This window comes from Schistocerca serialis, chromosome 3 (assembly GCF_023864345.2).
Source record: "Schistocerca serialis cubense isolate TAMUIC-IGC-003099 chromosome 3, iqSchSeri2.2, whole genome shotgun sequence".
Taxonomy (NCBI): domain Eukaryota; kingdom Metazoa; phylum Arthropoda; class Insecta; order Orthoptera; family Acrididae; genus Schistocerca; species Schistocerca serialis.
Genome location: NC_064640.1, coordinates 954894894 through 954919074, shown reverse-complemented (window position 1 = coordinate 954919074; position 24181 = coordinate 954894894).

The following is a 24181-nucleotide window of genomic DNA, read 5'->3' as shown; positions in this document are numbered from 1 at the left end:
AACAAACAGAACAACTCCTTCAGAGTCCCAGAAGACCGTCGCCATGAGTTTACTAGTTGTGGGTGCAGCTTAAAACTTTTTCTTCTTAGGAGCGGTGGTGTGGCGCCACTCCATAGAGTGTCGTTTTGTTTTTGTTTCGAAGTGATGAACCCATGTCTCGTCGCCTGTGACAATATTCGACAAAAAATTGTCACGATCAGCCTCACGGCATGCAAGAAACTCCACACACGTGGTCGTTTGTTGCTCTGTTGGGCGGTGAGGAACACCTTTGAGTACCCCAACTGGTGGACGAGTGTGTCAGCAATACCTTCAGAGACGTCCAGTTAAGCAGCGAGATGTTTGATTGTGGTGTGTCGATCACCCTGAATGAGAGTGTCCGCACGTTCCAACAATGCAAGAGTCACAGCTGTGTGCAGGCAGCCGTCACACAGGTGGTCGGACAGGTTTGCGTGACCTTGTTGCGATGATGACAGACGCCTCGCCCAACGACTCACCGTGCTTTTGTTCACTGCAAGGTCTCCGTAGGCACTGTGCAAGCGCCTATGACTATCTGTGATGCTCTGGTTTCCTGCCAAAATAATGTCAGTTACAACTCCCTGCTTTCCAAAGCGTCTCCGTTACAGACGCGATTTTGAAAGCTACGTATATCACCACATCCTATCGGAACTTCATGAAGCTATAGTGCCGAAGCAGGAATATTCCACGAAGTCACACAACATATTCCGCATTATTTCGATCGAAATTTGCCGAGTAAAAAAGTGTGTTGGACTACTTATTGAATGCTTCTCGTAGGATGCACAATCTCAAACCCTGCAGTAGCATGGTCTGAGTGCTAGGAAATGCGTCAGCGGAGATGGGGTGGTATTCTCGAGAACCTACCTGTTGAATTTCATATCTCGGGATACAATTTTTGTGGACCTGGAACGAAATTGAAAAAGCGCCTAGCTGATGGCGGTAAGAGAATTAATGTACTAGACGATGCATGCAAGGAGCACGATATTGGTTATGCCACAAATAGAGATCGTCGCACTGTAGACCAAATACTAGTTGCCTTAGCTAGGTAACTACGTCAAAGAAAGCACATTGGTAAAGGACAACGTGGTGTTGCATTCTTGGTCCATAAGACAATGCGTGTCAAACTTAAACTGAGTGCTGGAATAACTTATAGGCAAATTATGAATGCAGATCGTTGCACGCTAAAGAAGAATAAAAAATCGATGGAATGTTTAAAAAACAGTATCCAGTCAGCGGTGGCAGCGGCTAAAGGTGCCTCGAGGCAGAAGGAAGGAAGAAAAAGACATATTAAAACGCCCAGGGTTATGCCAGTACCTAAGACATATGGTGGAATAATTAACTTTCTAATCCCTGCATTTGCTGGGTTGTCGGCCATTGGATCGTTAGCAGAGGAGCTGTTGCCTTAACTCAAGCAGTAAAAAATGCACTAAATGCAGAGAAGCAACTGCAGGAGGCTAAGAGAAGTAATATGGCAATGAAGGCTATCACTATCGTTAAAGAACTACATTTAAAATAGTACAGAAAAGCACTTGGGCTGTTCATTAAGAGCTGTTCAAATGGCTCTGAGCACTATGGGACTTAACATCTGAGGTCATCAGTCCCCTAGAACTTAGAACTACTTAAACCTAACTAACCTAAGGACATCACACACATCCATGCCCGAGGCGGGATTCGAACCTGCGACCGTGGCGGTCGCGCGGTTCCAGACTGTAGCGCCTAGAACCGCTCGGGCACACCGGCCGGCTGTTCATTAAGAGGAAAGCTCATAGCGATAGTACTTGACAGACCACTTACAAACATAATCTGCATAAACTCGTCAGAAAACTCAAAATAATAGATGTCGCAGTTTTTTTCATACAGGATACATTTCCAAAAATGATGTGGAAATCCAAAGAATGTGGAACTGTCAATTCAGGTGTTGTGATATAGGGAGGGGGATATTGGACTCACTGGATTGCACGTGTAAAAAACCGGAATACAATCAACTACGCTGCAGATGGCGATTTGAATACCTGTGTCGTTAGTTCACCGACAAAAACCAGGTGTTCTACAGTTTTAGACGCTGCCAAGATGTCAATTCATACCTCTGCGGTCATCTATGTCTGGCGTTTCTCCTGACGATTGTATTAAAACAAATAGTATACATTTCACTGCGTCAGTTGAGTTCTGGATACGCTGTCGTATACTCTAACTTTAAAAGAACGTTCGTCTACATTAAAAGTGAACTTCTTTCCTAGTTCTTTATCACTGGGAAAGGCCAACGGCCAATTGCTCCACAAATTGTTGAAGAAGTTACTGTTGCCATGGCTGAGAACGCTGGAGGCAATGAGCGATCTTCAAGCAGTCCACGAGCTTTCACGACAGCTGAACATTCCAAGGTCCACCATTCGATAAGTGCTGCGAACAATTGTGAAATGGTATCTCTAGTGCTGTTCCAGCCTGCCCTGGATTCAGGTGGTCGTCATATTGAGTAACGTTTGTAGACGTCCATTACAATGAACTGTATACACTTTCAAATGGTTTGGGTCTTGTCTCACAGACACCCATCCTGTTGGAAGTATAGTGCATACATACAGCAAATTTTATTGTTTTCCCTACGTAACTGCAGTGGTACGGTATTAGGTCTGAGCTTAGCAGCATGCTGCTGATCTTGTACTAACGTCATAAACAGAGAAAACACTAGTTCGCTCTGATCTGACAGTGGGTGTCAGATGAGTGGCAAGGTAAATGTACACACGGTGCTGATAGAATCCTACCAGTTCGTGTCTTTCATAATAGCTACAGCTATGAAACTGAGCTACTCGGTTTGTGTCCAGATTGCCCGAAAGTATTCCAGATGTGACAGAGCAGATCCTTTTAGGAATGTGATTCAGCTTTGCACAGTAGAGTATTCCTCGCAATTCATCAGTACATAACTGCAACACCCAACACTAGGGATGCTCTCAGTTCGCTAATCTTGAAGAACGCCGGGTGTGCGGATCGCGCGTGCGCCAAGTCTCGGAACTACCCACTACAGTGCGACGTTTCATTTAGTGCTGCGGTGTGGCAACTTTTCAGTCGACATAACTATCTTCAATTCGACAGAACCGTGGCGTCAGTGCTGTTTACGTTACGCTTTTTGTTCGTGGTGTGAAGGACGTTCACAGGTCCAATGTCTGTTTACACAAAAAGAGGCAATCTAACGATCTGTCACCACAAGCCTCTAAAATAAATAGGAATGACCGAAGAGACGGATGAGATTCTTCAATACATACGACGCAGTCGCTTAGAATACTGGTACTGCAATTTTTCTACGAAACGACATTACAGTACCGTGCAGAAAGAATTTAAAGAGTTAATTGACAATGAAATAGAAAAAAGTTACAACTACCGATGGGATTCATTGTTTTGTACATCAAGAAGCACTTTGTGCTGCACACATCAAAAAAGTTTTCCATGACATCGGATCTGAGAGTTCCGGAACCTGTACAGAAAATTGGAATAGATATCAATACAAACATCATTTCCGCCCTTTCTATTGCTCATAAAAACCACACATTACATGTTGTACCACCATACAGCGAGACCTTCAGAGGTGGTGGTCCAGATCGCTGTACACACCGGTACCTCTAATACCCAGTAGCACGTCCTCTTGAAATGATGCAGGCCTGTATTCGTCGTGGCATACTATCCACAAGTTCATCAAGTCACTGTTGGTCCAGATCGTCCCACTCCTCAGCGGCGATTCGGCGTAGGTCCCTCAGAGTGGTTGGTGGGTCACGTCGTCCATTAACAGCCCTTTTCAATCTATCCAAGGCATGTTAGATAGGGTTCATGTCTGGAGAACATGCTGGCTACTCTAGTCGAGCGATGTCGTTATCCTGAAGGAAGTCATTCACTAGATGTGCACGATGGGAGCGCGAATTGTCGTCCATGAAGACGAATGCCTTGCCAATATGCTACAGATATTGTTGCACTATCGGTCGGAGGATGCCATTCACGTATCGTACAGCCGTTACGGCGCCTTCCATGACCACCAGCGGCTGGGGGCCGAACCGCACAATAACCCTGGGTTCGGTGTGGGGCGCGCGGTGGGGTGAGTGGACTGCTGTAGCCTGTTGTTGGGTTGTGAACCACTGAGGGCTACCGCGGGGACGAAGCCTCTCCGTCGTTTGTAGGTCCCAGTTCCATACAATACAATATAATGGAGACTTTATATATTACGGAAAAGTACGTTGGTTAAGTCAAGCGAAATGCCTGGAAGGATCTTTCGATTTAAAACCCGCTATCGGTGGATGTATGAAGGAAAATGTGTTCGGTAATGAAAATTGGAACATCTAGAAAGGATTGCAGACCTCACATTTTAAGTGGACTTCACTGCAATCTGCCCCCCGTAAGGCACTGCAAGGTGAGAAAAAACTTCTAAGATTTGATGAGGTTGAATTAAAAAGAAGGGACACATCCCGACAACGATAGTCCAGATACCTAAGCTCACTGGCGTTAAGGGACACACGAGATTTGAAGAATTCTCTGTGGCCTTCAAGGAATTGTAATAGTAGTTTCGTAAACATTTCGAGGACACCACCAATCTCACAGCTGTTTTCGAGACCATTTGCCGTTTCAGTTGAAAACGCCCCTGTACATGTACAGAAGCAACTGATTGACCTGGAAGGTAATTCTACATCTACATCTACATCCATACTCCGCAAGCCACCTGACGGTGTGTGGCGGAGGGTACCCTGAGTACCTCTATCGGTTCTCCCTTCTATTCCAGTCTCGTATTGTTCGTGGAAAGAAGGATTGTCGGTATGCCTCTGTGTGGGCTCTAATCTCTCTGATTTTATCCTCATGGTCCCCTCGCGAGATATACGTAGGAGGGAGCAATATACTGCTTGACTCCTCGGTGAAGGTATGTTCTCGAAACTTTAACAAAAGCCCGTACCGAGCTACTGAGCGTCTCTCCTGCAGAGTCTTCCACTGGAGTTTATCTATAATCTCCGTAACGCTTTCGCGATTACTAAATGATCCTGTAACGAAGCGCGCTGCTCTCCGTTGGATCTTCTCTATCCCTTCTATCAACCCTATCTGGTACGGATCCCACACTGCTGAGCAGTATTCAAGCAGTGGGCGAACAAGCGTACTGTAACCTCCTTCCTTTGTTTTCGGATTGCATGTCCTTAGGATTCTTCCAATGAATCTTAGTCTGGCATCTGCTTTACCGACGATCAACTTTATATGATCATTCCATTTTAAATCACTCCTAATGCCTACTCCCAGATAATTTATGGAATTAACTGCTTCCAGTTGCTGACCTGCTATATTGTAGATAAATGATAAGGGAACTATCTTTCTATGTATTCGCAGCACATTACACTTATGTAAATTGAGATTCAATTGCCATTCCCTGCACCATGCGTCAATTCGCTGCAGATCCTCTTGCATTTTAGTACAATTTGCCATTGTTACAACCTCTCGATACACCACACCATCATCCGCAAAAAGCCTCAGTGAACTTCCGATGTCATCCACAAGGTCATTTATGTATATTGTGAATAGCAACGGTCCTATGACACTCCCCTGTGGCACACCTGAAATCACTCTTACTTCGGAAGACTTCTCTCCATTGAGAATGACATGCTGCGTTCTGTTATCTAGGAACTCCTCAATCCAATCACACAATTGGTCTGATAGTCCATATGCTCTTACTTTGTTCATTAAACGACTGTGGGGAACTGTATCGAACGCCTTGCGATAGTCAAGAAACACGGCATCTACCTGTGAACCCGTGTCTATGGCCCTCTGAGTCGAGTGGACGAATAGCGCGAGCTGGGTTTCACACGACCGCCTTTTTCGAAACCCATGTTGATTCCTACAGAGTAGATTTCTAGTCCCCAGAAAAGCCATTATACTCGAACATAATACGTGTTTCAAAATTCTGCAACTGATCGACGTTAGAGATATAGGTCTATAGTTCTGCACATCTGTTCGACGTCCCTTCTTGAAAACGGGGATGACCTGTGCCCTTTTCCAATCCTTTGAAACGCTTCGCTCTTCTAGAGACCTACGGTACACCGCTGCAAGAAGGGGGGCAATTTCCTTCACGTACTCTGTGTAAAATCGAGCTGGTATCATATCAGGTCCAGCGGCCTTTCCTCTTTTGAGCGATTTTAATTGTTTCTCTATCCCTCTGTCGTTTTAAAGACAAATTCTTTTATCTACATCTACATCTATACTCCGCGAGCCACCTTACGGTGTGTGGCGGAGGGTACTTATTGTACCACTATCTGATCCCCCCTTCCCTGTTCCATTCACTGTCCAGGGCGTCTACATTGCTTTCCTCGGATAAAGTTCCCACGTCTCCATAATGAGATTGCAATAATACTACAATATTTCGATCAACTTATATGTGTCAAGGACTTTTTTGATTAAGAAATCTAATAAGTCACAATTATGTGCCAACGTGAGTGCGATAATCTTTGAAGTTGTCTGCGACTGTCGTTACGCCAACGGTTTGTACCAGATAAACATTATATTATGTATTCAGCACGTTAAAAATAATTAAATAATACTGAAAATTCGTTTTGTTTGTGATCTTTGTTGTTGAGAAATGTGAAATTTAAAACCAAGTCATATGCAGTGTGACTGCACTGCCATTTAAGTGAGACACGTTTGAAGTTTTCCATTTTCCTCTTCCTCGGGCTCAAATAGCGTAGCGTAGCGACGTGGGAAGTGTGCAGCGTGGTTTGGCTTCTGCCAGCGCGCGGCTCGTAGGCCGAATTCTTGGCCGTCCCTGCCCCACAGCCAGTAGCATACGCAACGGCAGTGTCACGGCTCTGTATATTACTCTGTCATTACGGTCAACTATGTATGCCCTCAAACCGACGTGGCACAATACGACCCTTGTATCATAAACACCCAACCTGATGGAAGACTTAATGCAGTTCGTTATACTGGACTTCGAATGTCTTACATCTCAATACATATTCATAACAGATATAGACATCAAACATTTCCACGGGACGTCTAAATTATTTCTGACGAACACTGGCGTTAGTTGCATTGGACTGATGGGCACACACACATCCTTATGTATAATGCTCACATCACACGTGGGCCCACAGCGAAATCTCGCTGAAACATATCATAATAAAATAAACATTTCACGTTTTGTGCAAAATTTTGAAAAGAAGTCAAACAATCTGTAATGAAAAGTATTTGCGTATAAAAACTTGTAATGTATTTAAAGGATAAAGAATATACTGTAGTGCATAGACATTGTAACGAAGTAGTTAGACTAAACTCTGTAACACTTTCAAACTTTCTAAAACAAAATATGGTGTTATCCAGAATTTGCTCACTTCTGCTCTTCTTGTCGGAGAGAGAAGAGGTACGTTCATGAGCTCTCTGTGTTTTGTAATCTTTAGCTAATAATAATTCATATTTTGATAAAAACGTGTCTGCACAAATCATTTGTAGAATTCTTTAGTTGGTCACATTAATTTGTAGGTCAGTTTCTTTACGTTTCAGAGCAACAGTATCACGTTTCTGTGTACTCATTGTTTGAGAGAAGGACGACTGAATCCTATATCCCGTCATGTTGTCTAAATATTGTCTACGTACAAGGTATAACCTGCAATTCTTTTCTTGGAGTGTGAATTAATACTTGTAACCCATTTATTATGTGGAAATTAATGCAGTATTACCACGATCATAAAATCTTTCAAACAATTAAGACGTGCAATAGCCGCCATGATCTGATACATTCCGTGATGGCAATGTATTGGTAAGGAGCAAAAATACACAATGATATATGAACATTATTGATAACTTTTCCCGACGCAAACTATTCTTAAATGCACTGCATACGCTTTTGACTTATCTAAATATTGTTTCCAAACTTTATTCCGCCAGTAAGGAAAAGTTACGTTACAACTGGCGACGCGCGACCGGACGAATTGTATGTACAGGTATTACAAATGTTTTACTGTTACATGTACTGTGCTGAATACAACGACTGAGGAAAGGAGAATATAAAGGCAAATACAAAGACAAAGAGGCAAACCATAATATGTATGTATGGAAAACATCCGCTTTAAAACTAATGTATTGCAGAGATCGCAGCAATCAGCAGAAATACCAGGTGAGGCCATCCTCGATCTATCGCTTACATTTTAGTGTTATGAATCTTGAGATTTTACTGTGGACGTATCATAACCCATCAGGAATTTGAACATTTCAATTTTCAATACAAAAACAAAGCTTGTAATTACTAATCGTTATACACTTGAGCTTCGTGGCACTACGATGGCCGTTTTGCAGCGCGCGTAGTTAAAATGTCGACTCGACTTTGCTCTGTTTCGTAACGCGGCGCGCTTTCGCCGGAAATTTTTGTGAGAAATTTCGTTATTGATAACAGTATTGCTCACACGCAGGCAAACGTTTGTAAAGCAGTTGATGTTAAAATTTCAAGTATTCAGTCTAGGTATGAAGGAAATTGACAAAATAGATAAAGTAGGGAACGCAGAGGAAATTCTACCCCAGGAAAATGTCGAAAACGGCAACATGTCGGAATCCAGTGACGAAATTACAGATACTGCTCGGTGGGCATCTCTGTTGGCGCGGCGGTAGTCGTGGGCGGACTTCGGGGGGTGTAATGGTACTTGGTAACCATTACGGCAGCTCACCTGAACCTCTCGATACCAGCTATATTCTACTGTGTTTCTGGAAAGTAGTTGACATATTTCTGAGACAACATTCAGATTTGATTTCATTTGTGATACATCGATATCTTTATATTGCAATGATATTATTCTTATGTGTATTCTTTCTTTTGTCACTATGATCTTTGACGTACTTGTAACTCTGAGTTTTGGGCGTGTAAGCGATAGATAGTTAGTTAGTTGTTGAGTTGTTAGAGAGTCGAACCTTGAGAAAGTCAAGTGTTGGACGTCATGTTGGAAAGACGCATAACGTAGTCAGCTTATAAAATGTGAACTTTAACATGACTGTGAGGAAGATGTTTTCAAGTATGTTTTGTATTGTGAAGTGATGTTTTGTGTGTTACGTGATATTGCAATAAAAGCAGTTAAAAGGAAGTGTAACTTAAATTCGGATTGTTGATTTTTTTTCACATCACTCTTGTGCTAACTTTGAAAGGTTTAATCTCCAAGAATGGTTTAAGAAGTGCATCTACAAAACTTTTGAATATAGCAGAATAAAACCTAGGCCTCTTTGCATCCGCTAGATTTTCAACGATTGAGCCATGATAATACGAGACCAGCGTGGGAAATACAAAAAGATGAGTGCCTAGTTTTTTCATTATTACATGAAATGACTTTATTAACTGTGCTCTAATGACACCTGCCACATAATATGACTGTTGTTGCCCGAAAATGCAGTATTTAGCAGCGTGAGCAACACCACAATCATTAAATTGTGACCTTTGTTGTGGTAGGGTTGTTAGAAGGGGCAGCAGGGCGGGGAGCAGGAGGGTGGTCATGGGCGGAAGAGATGGTGAGAAGGACTGGGAGGTGGTCACTACCAATGGGCTCGAGGACGTCTGTGGCGATGTGACCAAGGAGGTTGGGGGAATCGTGGATGACATCTGGGGTGGAGTTACTTTCAGGACGGGTGGGCTGTGGGACAAGGTCACCGTGGAGGGTGGAAAGGAACTGATGTCACCGCCGAAGGGTGGCTTGGTCACAGCTGTGGATGTTGAGGTCGGCGGCAATCACATAGGTGGAGAAAGTACGGTCAACGTGGGAAATGAAGTCGTAGGAGAGAGGAGCTGCGGGACAGATACAGATAGTGGCACAGGTAACAATGAGGGAGAAAAAAAAGATGCCGAGAAGAAGGTGTTCAGTCGGGTCATTAAGTAGGGGTTGTGGTCAGACGGGGAGATGCTTGAGGTGGCCAATAGCGACCCCGCCTCGTGTGAGGGGAAGGGGGTTGTCGGTATGGTGAAAGAGATAGCGAAAGGTGTGTACAACATGGTGAGGTTGGAGGAAGGTTTCATTAAGGATGGAGGAGTCGACCTGGTGCTGGGACAGGGTATGCATGAAAAGTTATTTGTTGGCAGGGAGGGAGTGAATGTTTGGGTATATGAGGCTATACTGTTGTTGTGCCAGGAGGTGGGAGGGGGGAAGGAAGTGGGAGAAGGAGGAGAGAGGGGCTTAAACAGGAGTGTCTAGGCAGGCAAAGCTAAAGTGGACACGGTTGTGGGAGTAGGTGACATAGGTATTCAAATGGAAGATGGAGCAGGTGGCAAGGGAGATCTGCCGGAGGGTTTGGGTGCGTTGGAACGGGTGGATACTGCAGGACAATAGTCAGTAACTGGATGATGTCATCAGCCGTAGGGGGAGGGCAGAGGAAATTGTTGGGGTGGATGGGCCGGTCGACGGGGTGAATGGGGATGGTTAGCTCAGGGTTGGTGGGAGGGGGTTTGGCTTCGCATTTGGAGGAGTAGGTGGGGTGGGGTTCGTTGCAGGTGTTGCAGGAAGGAGGAGAGGCGAGATTAGGACACTGTTTAAGGAAGTGGGAGGCCTTACAATTGGGGCAGGTGGGGAGGTTCTTGTGGTCTCGGGTGACGTGGTCATCATAGAGGAGACAGCATCGGCAGCGGTATGACTGAGAAGGGGAATGGGACGGGTCAACTGAGTGGCAGTGGTTAAAAATCAGGGCTCCCTGAGTGAAGTGGTGGTCTATGGAGGAGGCGGACTCGGTAAAGACACACACGAGGAAGGTAGGGCCGGAGTTGTTGCAAATAAGGTGGGCTGAGCAGATTTCCAGGGTGGGTTGGGCATTCAGTTCCACCAACACCTCCACCTCCATTACCACAGGAATGAGTTTTGTGATCAGGGCGGCGAGTGTTGACAGACGGCAAGGGGGTCGGGGCTCACGATGAGAGGTGGAGGTAAGGAAAGGGGTGAAGGACGCATAGGGGCCAAAGGTGATGTGGGGAAGTCGCCGGAGGAGATCAGTGTGGAAAGAGAGAGAGGGAGATTTGATGAGGACAGAGCCTCTGCAGGGGATAACTCAGGTAATGGGGCACAGGGGATTTCGAGGGTGAGCATGCGGGTATCTAGGAATTTTGGATCGAGGTTGGCCAGGATGAAAGTATAAAGAGTATGGGCTGGGGAGGTGGGAGAAGGGGTGGTGTCCATGGGGGGATCCGAAGAAAGAGGGGTGGGTGGTGGTTTTTTAGAGGAGGGAATGGAGGCGAGGTCGCTACTTGGGCACTTGGGAGGTTTTTTGGTGGGTGTGGCCTGGGAGGAGGGGGGAGGGACTGGTCGGATTGGGTGGTGGGAGGCAGGCCCCTCTTGTGAGGCAGCAGCACTGCGAATGGAGGCTGGGCACTCTGAGGTGGCGACTGTGTCGCAGTGGGCAGTGCCTCTAGCAGGGGAAGCAGCGACGGTTGTAGCAGAACAGGCGGGAAGTGGGGAAAAATCTTCCCCGTGGTTGATAGCAGTGGGAGGGGGCACGGGCAGGGGCAGGGACAGGGGCAGGGGCACGGGCAGGGGCAACATACAGGTGGGGATACAGGGATGGGGAGGAGATAGAAGGAGAAGAGACTGTGAGGAGGGGAGGTGGGGTATACAAAGGAAGCACAGAGGCAGTACTCCATGAGGTAATGGTGGCTGCAGGGAAATGGGAGGTGTAAATGATGGTGGTAGTGGGGGTTCCACGGTGGAATGCGGTGTCCACTGGTGACAGGAGTCACCGAAGCGGGGAAAGAAGTAAAACGGGGGTCGGCAGTGGTGGTGGCGGGCACCAGCGAGCACCGGCAGTGGTGGCGAGCACCGGGTGGCAGCTGGCGGACAGAAGACGGCGGCGGAGGGCGGCAGACGGCAGACTGTGAGGGGGGCTCTCACAAAAACGCCTATTGCATCCTGAGAGTAGCCTAGGTGGCGAAATCGTCCGATTTTGAAGGTAAGGGGATCACAGGACATAGTCAGGAAGGCATGGAAGCTACACTCCTGGAAATTGAAATAAGAACACCGTGAATTCATTGTCCCAGGAAGGGGAAACTTTATTGACACATTCCTGGGGTCAGATACATCACATGATCACACTGACAGAACCACAGGCACATAGACACAGGCAACAGAGCATGCACAGTGTCGGCACTAGTACAGTGTATATCCACCTTTCGCAGCAATGCAGGCTGCTATTCTCCCATGGAGACGATTGTAGAGATGCTGGATGTAGTCCTGTGGAATGGCTTGCCATGCCATTTCCACCTGGCGCCTCAGTTGGACCAGCGTTCGTGCTCGACGTGCAGACCGCGTGAGACGACGCTTCATCCAGTTCCAAACATGCTCAATGGGGGACAGATCCGGAGATCTTGCTGGCCAGGGTAGTTGACTTACACCTTCTAGAGCACGTTGGGTGGCACGGGATAAATGCGGACGTGCATTGTCCTGTTGGAACAGCAAGTTCCCTTGCCGGTCTAGGAATTGTAGAACGATGGGTTCGATGACGGTTTGGATGTACCGTGCACTATTCAGTGTCCCCTCGACCATCACCAGTGGTGTACGGCCAGTGTAGGAGATCGTTCCCCACACCATAATGCCGGGTGTTGGCCCTGTGTGCCTCGGTCGTATGCAGTCCTGATTGTGGCGCTCACCTGCACGGCGCCAAACACGCATACTGTTGTGTCGGTAGCTGGGCCGACACCGTGAAGTTGAGATGGCTGAAAAGGCAAGCTAGACTAACGCAGACGGGCGTGAAGTACTGGAACAGGATACGTAATTAATGTTAGGAAGACAAGTACGTAGCTTGATTAATACTTATCTTTAATATCATTGTGGTACATCGATCTTGACGATACACAGGAGACTTTAAGTACAATCACTGTATGGCTAATGGCGCCTTGCTAGTTCGTAGCCATTAACTTAGCTGATGGCTATTCTGTCTCTCGGCTAATGAGAGAGAGAGGCTTCGTACATCTGGTCGGTAACTAGGTTCTCGTACAACTGGGGCGAGTGCTCTCTCGTATCACGAGACCTGCCTTGGTGGTGGCGCTAGGTCTGCGATTACACAGTGGCGACACGCGGGTCCGACATGTACTAAATGGACCGCGGCCGATTTAAGCTACCACCTAGCAAGTGTGGTGTCTGGCGGTGACACCACATTCCTCCCCCGCAAATCGGCGAACGGTCGTGTGATAAGGCTTCCGCCCGCCGTGGGGAGGACCACATGTTGACGTATGCGATGAGGTGGGGAGCCTAACAACAGGCGAGGCTGTGCCACCCGCACCCGGCCATTCGGTCCGAGGGGAGCTAGGAAACGCCTGAAAAGCTAGTCCAGGGTGCACGTCAACATGCGGTGTATGCGCCCGTAAAGAGACAGGAGGGACCGAAGGGTCGACCTCCATTGCGTCGTGGTAGCCGACGCGCGATGACGTCATGTGGTCCGGAGCGGGCGGGAGTTCCATGGCGGAGGACAGCTGGTCACGGGAAGCGATCGGCGGCGCGTGACCCTGGGAGGCGCTTGGCGGCTGCAACGAAGCGCCGAATGCGGGCGGCGCCGGCGGGAGAACAAGCGGCGGCGGCGGCGGCTGCTGCTGCTGCGGCGGCGGCGGCGCGTCGCCATGGGGCAAAATGGAAGGCATCGTCGGTAACACCTGGGGATGAGGCGAGCCAGTAGATGGGTCCCCAGGGCGCTGACCGGACGGCACCGTCGCTGAAAGCAGACGGGGAGCGGCAGAACCCGAGCGACGACAGAGGCGCAGCTGATTGAGATGCCGACGCACCTCACCAGAGGCCCCCAAAACCAAATACATCGCGCGGCCGAGGCAGCGAAGAATGCGCCCTGCGAGCCAACGCCGTGAACCTCGATAGTTGCGATAAAATACAACGTCGCCTGGAGCAAAAGCAGGAGTCTGCCGCTGCACAGGAACCTGATGCGGCGGACGCAGCAAAGACATCAAGGTGCGATGAGGACGACCGTGGAGCAACTCAGCCGGCGAGCGACCATCTCGGGGCTGAGAGCGATACGAAGACAAAAAGAGCAACAATGCGTCCTCCCGAGAATGCGACTCTTTCAATTTCAACATCTGTGACTTGAAAGTCCGGACCAATCGTTCAGCGGCACCGTTGGACTGAGGCGAAAACGGCGCGGTTGTCAGATGTTGAATACCATTGGCCTGGCAGAATGACTGAAATTCTGCGGACATGAATTGTGGGCCATTGTCGGAAACAATAGTCTGCGGAAGACCTTCAATGCAAAAGATAGCAGACAACGCTTGGATGGTGGCGGAGGACGTCGTGGAAGACATCCGGACAACAAAAGGAAAATTACTGAAGGCGTCGACCAGAACCAACCATCGAGCATTCCAGAATGGACCAGCAAAATCAATGTGCAAGCGTTGCCAAGGGGAAGTGGCTTTTGGCCACGCAAAGACTTTCCGCGGCGGTGCGGACTGTTGTTCGGCACACGCCGGGCACGAAGAACACATATTCGTAATCGCAGCATCGATTCCGAACCAAGTACAGTGCTGACGAGCAAGTTGTTTCGTTCGCACTATACCCCAATGTCCTTGGTGAAGAAGCCGTAAAACAGAGGACTGTAACGAACGTGGGACCACGACTCGGGACTGATCATTAACAGAACGCAACAACAAAACACCACGTCGAACAAAAAGTCTATCCTTGTGAGCAAAAAATCGGCGAACCAAGGGATCCTCGATCCGAGACTTTGACAAAGGCCATTGCGTAGCAACAAAACGTAAAACAGTAGCAAGGACAGGGTCAGCAGCTGTGGCTGTAGCTACACGACGAAAATCAATCGGAAACGATTCGACCACTTCATCGGTTTCCGAATCAATGAACATGCAAGCAAGTTCGGAAGAATCGAATGCTTTATCCTCAGCAACAGGCAAACGGGACAACGCATCGGCGTTTCCGTGCTTAGCAGTGGACCGATACAAGATATCGTAGCGGTACTGCGAGAGGAAAATAGACCAGCGAATGAATTTCTGCGCTGTACGTGGAGGTACAGGCTTGGTCGGATGAAAAAGCGATGTCAAAGGTTTGTGGTCTGTGATGATGGTAAAGTGACGACCATACAAGAAATCATGGAACTTAGTAACACCAAACACGAGAGCCAAAGCTTCTTTCTCTATCTGTGAATAATGTCTTTGCGCAGACGAGAGCAATTTGGACGCAAAGGCAATAGGGCGATCATGGGAGCCAACTTTGTGCGCAAGCACAGCACCAATCCCGAAATCCGATGCATCTACCATCAACAAAAGGGGTTTCTGGGGATCGAATGGCGTAAGGCAAGTATTAGAAAGCAACGCCGATTTCAACTGGCGAAAGGCGCGTTCGCATTCCGTCGTCCAGAGAAACGGAACACCTTTACGGTGTAAGCGATGAAGCGGAGCTGAAATGGAAGAGGCATTGCGCACATATTTGTTGTAATAATTAATTTTACCCAACACACTCTGTAGCTGTTTCACATTTTGAGGGGAAGGCAATTCTTGTATGGCACGGAGGTGCTCTGGACTCGGATGTATGCCTTGGGCATTAATGACATGTCCCAGGTATGGTAAGTCACGAGCAAAAAACACACATTTGTCCTTCCTCAAGCGAAGACCATTTTGTCGCAAGACCTGAAATAATGTTCGTAAGTTCGCAAGATGATCTTCTTCTGTCTGTCCGGAGATCACTATATCGTCCAGATAGTTTGCTGCAGTAGGGACCGACGCACAAATAGTTTGTAAATATTGCTGAAACAAGGCAGGGGCGGATGCACACCCGAAAGGCAGTCTTTTGAAGCGGTACAATCCAAGATGCGTGTTAACCACCAATACGCGCTGGGATTCGTCGTCCACCGGTATTTGCAAGTACGCATCGGCTAGGTCCAACTTCGAAAAATATTTTCCCGGGCACAGTTTAGCAAAAAGATCTTCCGGGCGGGGCAAAGGAAAAGTAGCAGTCACTAGCTGTGGATTCACTGTGGCCTTGAAGTCCACGCAAAGTCTCAATTTTCCGGAAGGTTTTGGCAAAATTACTAAGGGTGAGGCCCAGAGAGAAGCTTGCACACGTTCAATTACACCCTGTGATTCGAGATCGTGTAACGTTCTTGCGACCTCATCACGCAATGCGTGGGGAACATTGCGCGCCCTGAAAAATTTCGGTTGCGCGTTTACCTTCAGTTCTAAATGTGCTTCATAGTTTTTAGCGCAACCTAAGCCCGGTGCAAAAATGTCTGCAAATTCGTCACACAGCCGAGAAACACTGTCTGTAGGCACAGTCTGATTCACTGATAGGACCTGATTTACAATAGACATGTTAAACAACTGAAATAAATCTAGAGCAAACAAGTTCACTGCAGAAGAAGAACGAAGAACGTAAAATGACACAAGTTTTGTTTGTCCCTTGGATGTTGCAAGAAGGCTGCACTGTCCTAACACAGGAATTTTCTGTCCGGAATATGTAGTTAGCTTAACATTTGCGGAACGCAACGGAGGTTTGCCCAGTTGTTTGTACGTGTCATGATTGAGCAATGAAACTGCAGCTCCGGTATCGAGCTGGAATGGTATCACTTTGCCTTCAAAGTCTAAGTCCACAAAAAGTTTATTGTTCTGCTGACGACAAGAGCGACTGTTTTGTGCAATTGGAACAGACACTGGTACAGAATCACTTGCTAATTGACGTGATTTCCGGCGACGTCGACGCACAGTTTTTGTGGGACGAACACAGTTACTGTTAGAGAAAGTGTCACTGGACGAAGTGGAATTAACGACATGAATGTCCATAGGCGAAGGTCCACGAGCCTGAGTGTCCTTGGTTCGATTCCGGCGCGAAGCAAAGGGCCTGGAATGATTGTGATTGTCGGATCTGAGCTTTTTCTGGCAAACACTTTGAACATGTCCTTTCTCATTGCAGAAAAAGCAAATAGCTTGGCGTGACGGGCAATGTTCACGCGAATGTCTAGTAGCACACCGCGGGCACGATTTCACTACATTTGTGGGCTGACGCGGCACACGTGGCTTAGCGCGCGGCGGCAGCTGTGCGGACGTGCGCGAGGCCCGGTTACCGGGCCGCGCAGCGCGTCCAGCGGGCCGGCTAATGTTACACACGGCTGGCGAAGTTTCAAAAGATTCCTGAGCACAGTCAAGTGTGTCCTGTCTATCCAATATGTCTATCACTTGTTGAAGGGAGGGATTAACTAGTTTCAAAATTTGCTCCCGTATGCGAACATCAGAAACGTTCTGTGCAATTGCATCACGCACCATTGTATCTGAATAAGAAAGACCACAGTCACATTCAAAGGCACAGTCCCTAGTAAGTCCTTGCAATGTTGCTACCCACTCCCTATTAGTTTGACCGGCCGTACGTTTTGTACGAAAGAACGTATACCGTTTTGCAACCACATTAACTGTTTCTTTGAAATAGGCATCTAATGCAGACAAAATTTCCTCGTAGGACAGAGTTGCTACGTCGCGTCGGGGAAACAATTTCACTATCACACGGTATGTGGGCGCACCGACACAAGAAAGCAAAAACGGCTGCCGCTTTTTACCTTGAATTCTGTAGGCCGCTAGATGAAAGTTGAACTGGCGAGACCACACGTGCCAGGTCTCATCGGCTGCCACGTATGGTCGAAAGGGAGGTGCAACAGCGTTTAGTGGCAGCGGTAGCGAAGAAGCGGCGGCGGCCGCATCGGTTTGAATGGTACGTTGACCCTGGACGAGCTGTCCAAGGGCATCCAGTAACGCCTGCGTCTGCTGATTCTGCAAGCGATAAAATTCGGACAGTACATCTGGAGAATGTGGCGAAGCCATGACACAATTAAATGTAAGCAATCAGAAAGAACTCTTTTCCCTCGTCGCCAATGTTGTGTCGGTAGCTGGGCCGACACCGTGAAGTTGAGATGGCTGAAAAGGCAAGCTAGACTAACGCAGACGGGCGTGAAGTACTGGAACAGGATACGTAATTAATGTTAGGAAGACAAGTACGTAGCTTGATTAATACTTATCTTTAATATCATTGTGGTACATCGATCTTGACGATACACAGGAGACTTTAAGTACAATCACTGTATGGCTAATGGCGCCTTGCTAGTTCGTAGCCATTAACTTAGCTGATGGCTATTCTGTCTCTCGGCTAATGAGAGAGAGAGGCTTCGTACATCTGGTCGGTAACTAGGTTCTCGTACAACTGGGGCGAGTGCTCTCTCGTATCACGAGACCTGCCTTGGTGGTGGCGCTAGGTCTGCGATTACACAGTGGCGACACGCGGGTCCGACATGTACTAAATGGACCGCGGCCGATTTAAGCTACCACCTAGCAAGTGTGGTGTCTGGCGGTGACACCACACATACGACCATCATTGGCACCAAGGCAGAAGCGACTCTCATCGCTGAAGACGACACGTCTCCATTCGTCCCTCCATTCACACCTGTCGCGACACCACTGGAGGCGGGCTGCACGATGTTGGGGCGTGAGCGGAAGACGGCCTAACGGTGTGCGGGACCGTAGCCCAGCTTCATGGAGACGGTTGCGAATGGTCCTCGCCGATACCCCAGGAGCAACAGTGTCCCTAATTTGCTGGGAAGTGGCGGTGTGGTCCCCTACGGCACTGCGTAGGATCCTACGGTCTTGGCGTGCATCCGTGCGTCGCTGCGGTCCGGTCCCAGGTCGACGGGCACGTGCACCTTCCGCCGACCACTGGCGACAACATCGATGTACTGTGGAGACCTCACGCCCCACGTGTTGAGCAATTCGGCGGTACGTCCACCCGGCCTCCCGCATGCCCACTATACGCCCTCGCTCAAAGTCCGTCAACTGCACATACGGTTCAGGTCCACGCTGTCGCGGCATGCTACCAGTGTTAAAGACTGCGATGGAGCTCCGTATGCCACGGCAAACTGGCTGACACTGACGGCGGCGGTGCACAAATGCGCGCAGCTAGCGCCATTCGACGGCCAACACCGCGGTTCCTGGTGTGTCCGCTGTGCCGTGCATGTGATCATTGCTTGTACAGCCCTCTCGCAGTGTCCGGAGCAAGTATGGTGGGTCTGACACACCGGTGTCAATGTGTTCTTTTTTCCATTTCCAGCAGTGTATTAAAAGACCCCAGTTTACCAGATGAAGTGGTGAAGAAATAAACCCTCGTGCTGCCAGACCTCCCAGGCTTTATGGACTGCCAAAGGTACATAAGAAACGTGTTCCTCTTAGGCCCATTGTTAGTCCAATCAGCTCGCCCACCTACAGACTGGCAAAATACATTGCAGGATTATTAGCACCAGAACTGGGTCCCATGACGTGCTCTTCCAGCTGGTGGATCCAACTTGAAACATAGAACACATCTACAGACATAACGCGTGGTTGGTGCACCTTCGAGCCCTATCCCAGATGAGACGTGATGTGGATCCGCATCCCAAAATCGCTCCAGATATAACGAGCGGCATATTCACCTTCGCATCCTATTCTGGAAGTGGCATATTGTGAATCTGCATCCCAAGATCGCTCGGATATAAAACTCGGCGGATCGACACTCGAACGCTATCTCTGGCCTACTGTCGGACCTGGGAGCCTTCCGCGAAACATGCACATACACAGACATACAGAAAACAGAGCAAACGTGCTGCAACTGTAGAATATGCGGTTGGAAATGACTGGATGCATTCGAGTGCAGTGCTATACTATGCTGCCCGACCAGAAAAATAGCGTATTTGCTCTAGGTGTTGGCAGTTGTATTACATTTACAAGCAATTTTAGAACACAGAACAAGAAGTGATGTCATGATCACATGGATAGAAGTGATGCAAAATCGATAAAATAAAGAAAAATGATGGAAAATACGTATACATTAAGGGAAAACACACCGAAATGTGGGGAAATTGAGGGAGTACTTGCATGTCTTCTGATTGGTGCAGAACAATTCTTGTACATGGGAACGAGTACACAACAGCAAGAGGAATACCAGAAAACGTTGAGATGGAAGCACTGGGAACCGTGGAAACAGTCTTTTATTTTTCGTTGAGGCAACATTCTACTTTATGTATATTGAGGTAATAGTGACATACGAGAGTTGACTGCTGTCTTTGATGTTTTCCTGGAAAAAAGAGAACCATCTGCCTCTAAACTTACCTGCATGTGCGTTAAAGGATGACAGAGAGTGGATGGAGTGATCGGTTGAGATGGAGTTGTAATGAGGTAGGATTTAATGATAGGCTCATGATGCGTTCTAGAGAGAGAGAGGGACATGTTGCTGCAAGTCATCTGACCATTTCTTTCCGTTGTTCTGTCGGGATGCATCAGTTGAGTGACATAACCTGCATTCGACTCACGTACTACTGCGTGTTCGGTGTATGACTTAGAGGACTGTCTACTTGCGATCGTTAACAGCAAACCTCTTGGTCATCGGAGGACTTCCATCCTGCTTCAACCCATTCCTCTAGACGAACGAAGATTTATGCGACGTACGCCATTCCCCTCCCGTAATAAAATCGAGTCTTCAGTTTCATAACTACGGTGATTCTAAGTTAGCGACAGCTGTTTGTGAAGTACTACAATCCCCGTGTATACACCTGCTTGACAGATGCCATGTTTATCGAGTTAGTGGCGGTATGACATGTAATTTCAAATGTCATACACCGCTGCTATGTGTTTGTCTCTTTCATTGTAAGAGGGATTCTCCATTACTCATGATCATTTTATATAGCACTGATGCGAGCATAGTATAATTTCTGAACCGTCATAGGATGTGAACAGTGGGGCCATACACCTCTAGAAAGCTATATTTTACATGGATCACAAGCAATCGATGTTTTAAGGAAGCAGTTGTTAATTTTAATGGTTTGTCACCATATTTTATAGTAGAGAAATCTGCAGGGAGAATATATGTCATGCGCTAAAATAAATGACGTGTGGCTAGGGCATCCCGTCGGGTTGACCGTTCGCCTAGTGCAAGTCTTTCAAGTTGACACCACTTCGGGATGGGGATGAAATGATGATGATAAGGACAACACAACACCCAGTCCCTTAGCGGAGAAAATCTCCGACCCAGCCTGGAATCGAACCCGGGCCGTTAGGCATGACATTCCGTCACACTGACGACTAAGCTACCAGGGCCGGACATGTAATGCGCTGGAAATATATATCTTACACTGGGATAGTAACAGCGTAGCGTTCCATACGACTAACAGGTCGGAAACCACAATGATCTAACATAATAGTGTCTTTTAAGTGCAGAACCTTGTAGCTTTAGGAGTGCACATGTTTATGTTCTCTCTGAATACCTTCTTGGTAATTACCCCAGACACTAAAACAATAGTTTATAATCGATAGCGCAGTTGATTTATGTAAAATGCTGCAAGCTCTGTCCGTCTGGATATCCATCATGCATAAAAAGCAGCCGTTTCTTGTTCTTAACCGTCTGTTATATCATCACAACAGTTTCATATCTACTGTACACAGATAAGGGGTGCTAACCTCTCGACATTCGCGCATCTGGAGAAATCTTGTGTTCTTGGATGGGTGTGGGTCAGCAGTTACAGCCTCGGTTCCCACTGTTCCTCCACGAAACGTGGAATCTAGCGATCTACTTCTGGTCAGCTGCAGATTAAATTGGTGCCAGTTCTGCAGGTAGCGTTGGTCAAAGAGAATGCGAGGAGATCTTTCAGTCTCTAACTTTATCCTAAGAATCCGAGAATGCCCCTTGACTCCACTCCACATAGAGAAAGGTCGTTAATTACGCACTACGATCGAAGTGCTAGAGATATGTAGGTCGCTGTCTGGTATACTTTGGTGTATATGTTCAAGAATTGACAATGAATGAACATACTGCACAGTCATCTATTTACATTCGCAATGGTACTCGCAAAGTAGTGGAGGAGCTGCTAAGTGATGGTACAGAAATTGGGAAGCATGCTGCAACGTCATTGGCCGGTGTTGAAATTACGATAGAATTGCTAAAATTGACCGCACTATCATCTATGATGCTTATTATTACAGTACATAGATGGTGTCTTTTCCATCCCATCCATCCACGGGTGCAATTTTAATTACCACATAACTGACTGACATAGCTTGTTTGGGATAGAGAAAGAGTCTCGGTGGAGGGGACAACACCTTCTGGGGATGGTTAACACCAAAACAGTAATTGCATACATGGCAGCAATATGAGGAATCAATCAAATGGAAGAGAGAGATGTGGTAAAAATCTATCGGATGAAGTTAGCGGAGCTTTTATAGTTCGTAATTTTTCTCTGTTGGATGGTAGAGGATAACGATGATAGAATGATTGGGTGATAGACGTGAATGGACCCTGAGGGACGCAGATCTGCTTCGGACTGCAGTACTTGCATGATGTTGAGTCTTCCTAATTTTCCCAATAAGAGACACCAGTGTAACTGTTCGTAGTGTCTTTTACACTACCTCACGTTGCAGGAGCAGGCTCCGTTTGGCGCTGACCTTACACATCGCACACGGTTGGTGGAGCTAAGACAACATGTTTCCACTTTCACCGAGTGGTCAAAATATGGTCCTATAGCATTCACTCAGCTCACTCTGTTTCCACAAGGGTTGCAGAATGTGGTACATATAGCTCTCTCTGACTTCTGGCTAAAATTGCTAAAACTGATCTCGCTATCATCTGTGGTGTGTATTACAGTACATCGTCACATATCAACGGTGTCTTTCCCATCCCGACCGTCCACTGGGTACGCTGTTGATTACCGCATAATGATTGATTGACACCACTCGGTTGATATGGAGGAAGCCTTGGCGGAACACCGAATATCTGCTACTTTTCGCTGTAGACCATAGGATTAAATTCAGAGGTAAAAAAAGTCATGTGACTAGGGCCTCCCGTCTGGTAGACCGTTCGCCAGGTGCAAGTGCTTCGATTTGACGCAACTTCGGTGACTTGCGCGTCGATAGGGATGAAATGACGATGATTAGGGCAACACAACAACCAGTACCTGAGCGGAGAAAATCTCCGACACAGAAGGGAATCGAACCCGGGTCTTTAGGATTGACATGTTGTCACACTGACCACCTTACAAAAAAAATCTCGTCTTGTTCTATATTGTTCGTTGACTTTGTTCGTGGCGAACGTCGATGACACTCGTTCAGGTTGTTCGTTGATCCGTTCACTCAGTTTTCATGACAGAGGGTAGCTAAACCCTCTGACCGACCACGCTGAGCTACGGTGCCGGCGACCACTCAGCTACCGGGGGCGGACATTTATAGGTCATCACCTGCATACAGTTGTTTGGAAGCATTCCTCAATGCTAGAGACTCGTCCTGTTTCCATATGCTGGGCTGCCTTTCACATATTTTTATTTTTTTTCGCCAATAAGATAACAGCACCTCTTTTTATTTGTACCACCTCACACGTGTTGTGAACAGCATCTTCCGGCGATGGTCAACACCAGAACAGTAATCATGTACATGACTGCAAAATGAAGCAACAATACTTTTCGAAATGGAACACTGAGACATCCGCTACCCTGTCGATGGGGAAGATGAGATTAACTGTACAGGTCATCATCTTCGAATAGCTGATGGAAGCGCTCTACAATACCGCAAACTCTTCCAGTTTCCATATGTTGCCATGTCTTCCACATTTTTGTCAATGAGGAACATCCCATCCTTGTTTTATGTCTGCCAGCCTGTGTTGTGGTAGCTGTACAGTTTTCGCCATGTGATGTTCAGCTTTCTATGATAGCCACAGGATCGAAACGTGTTAATGTCTGTTTAGCAGCAGCTGACGGACCTCTAAGTCATGGCAGAAAAAACAAAGTGTATGGCAGTGTACACTGATTGGGTGTGTTACAACCGAAAAAAATGTATTACACTGCTTATGAAGGAACAACACAGGAATCCTCTCGCGTGACAGTCTGTTGGATATGGTCCCCCTACAGTACAGGTGATGAAACTTTACACCCGTCTGTGGAAGCGACTTTGATCACAAGCCACATGTATATTTAATAGGATCGCCACATATGGTTAATGCTGGAAAGCAGACTGTATTTGTTTCAGACATAACAGAAGACAGTGATGTGGTAATATCTTATTGAGTTCTCTAACGGATGACGTCAGTGGAGTCTTTATAGTTCATAGGTTTTCTCTGTTGGATGGTATAAAATACCGAGGTGCGAGAGAATGTTTGGATGATAGAGATGAGTGCACCCTGAGAGACGCATATCTCCTTCGGACTGCAGTACCCGT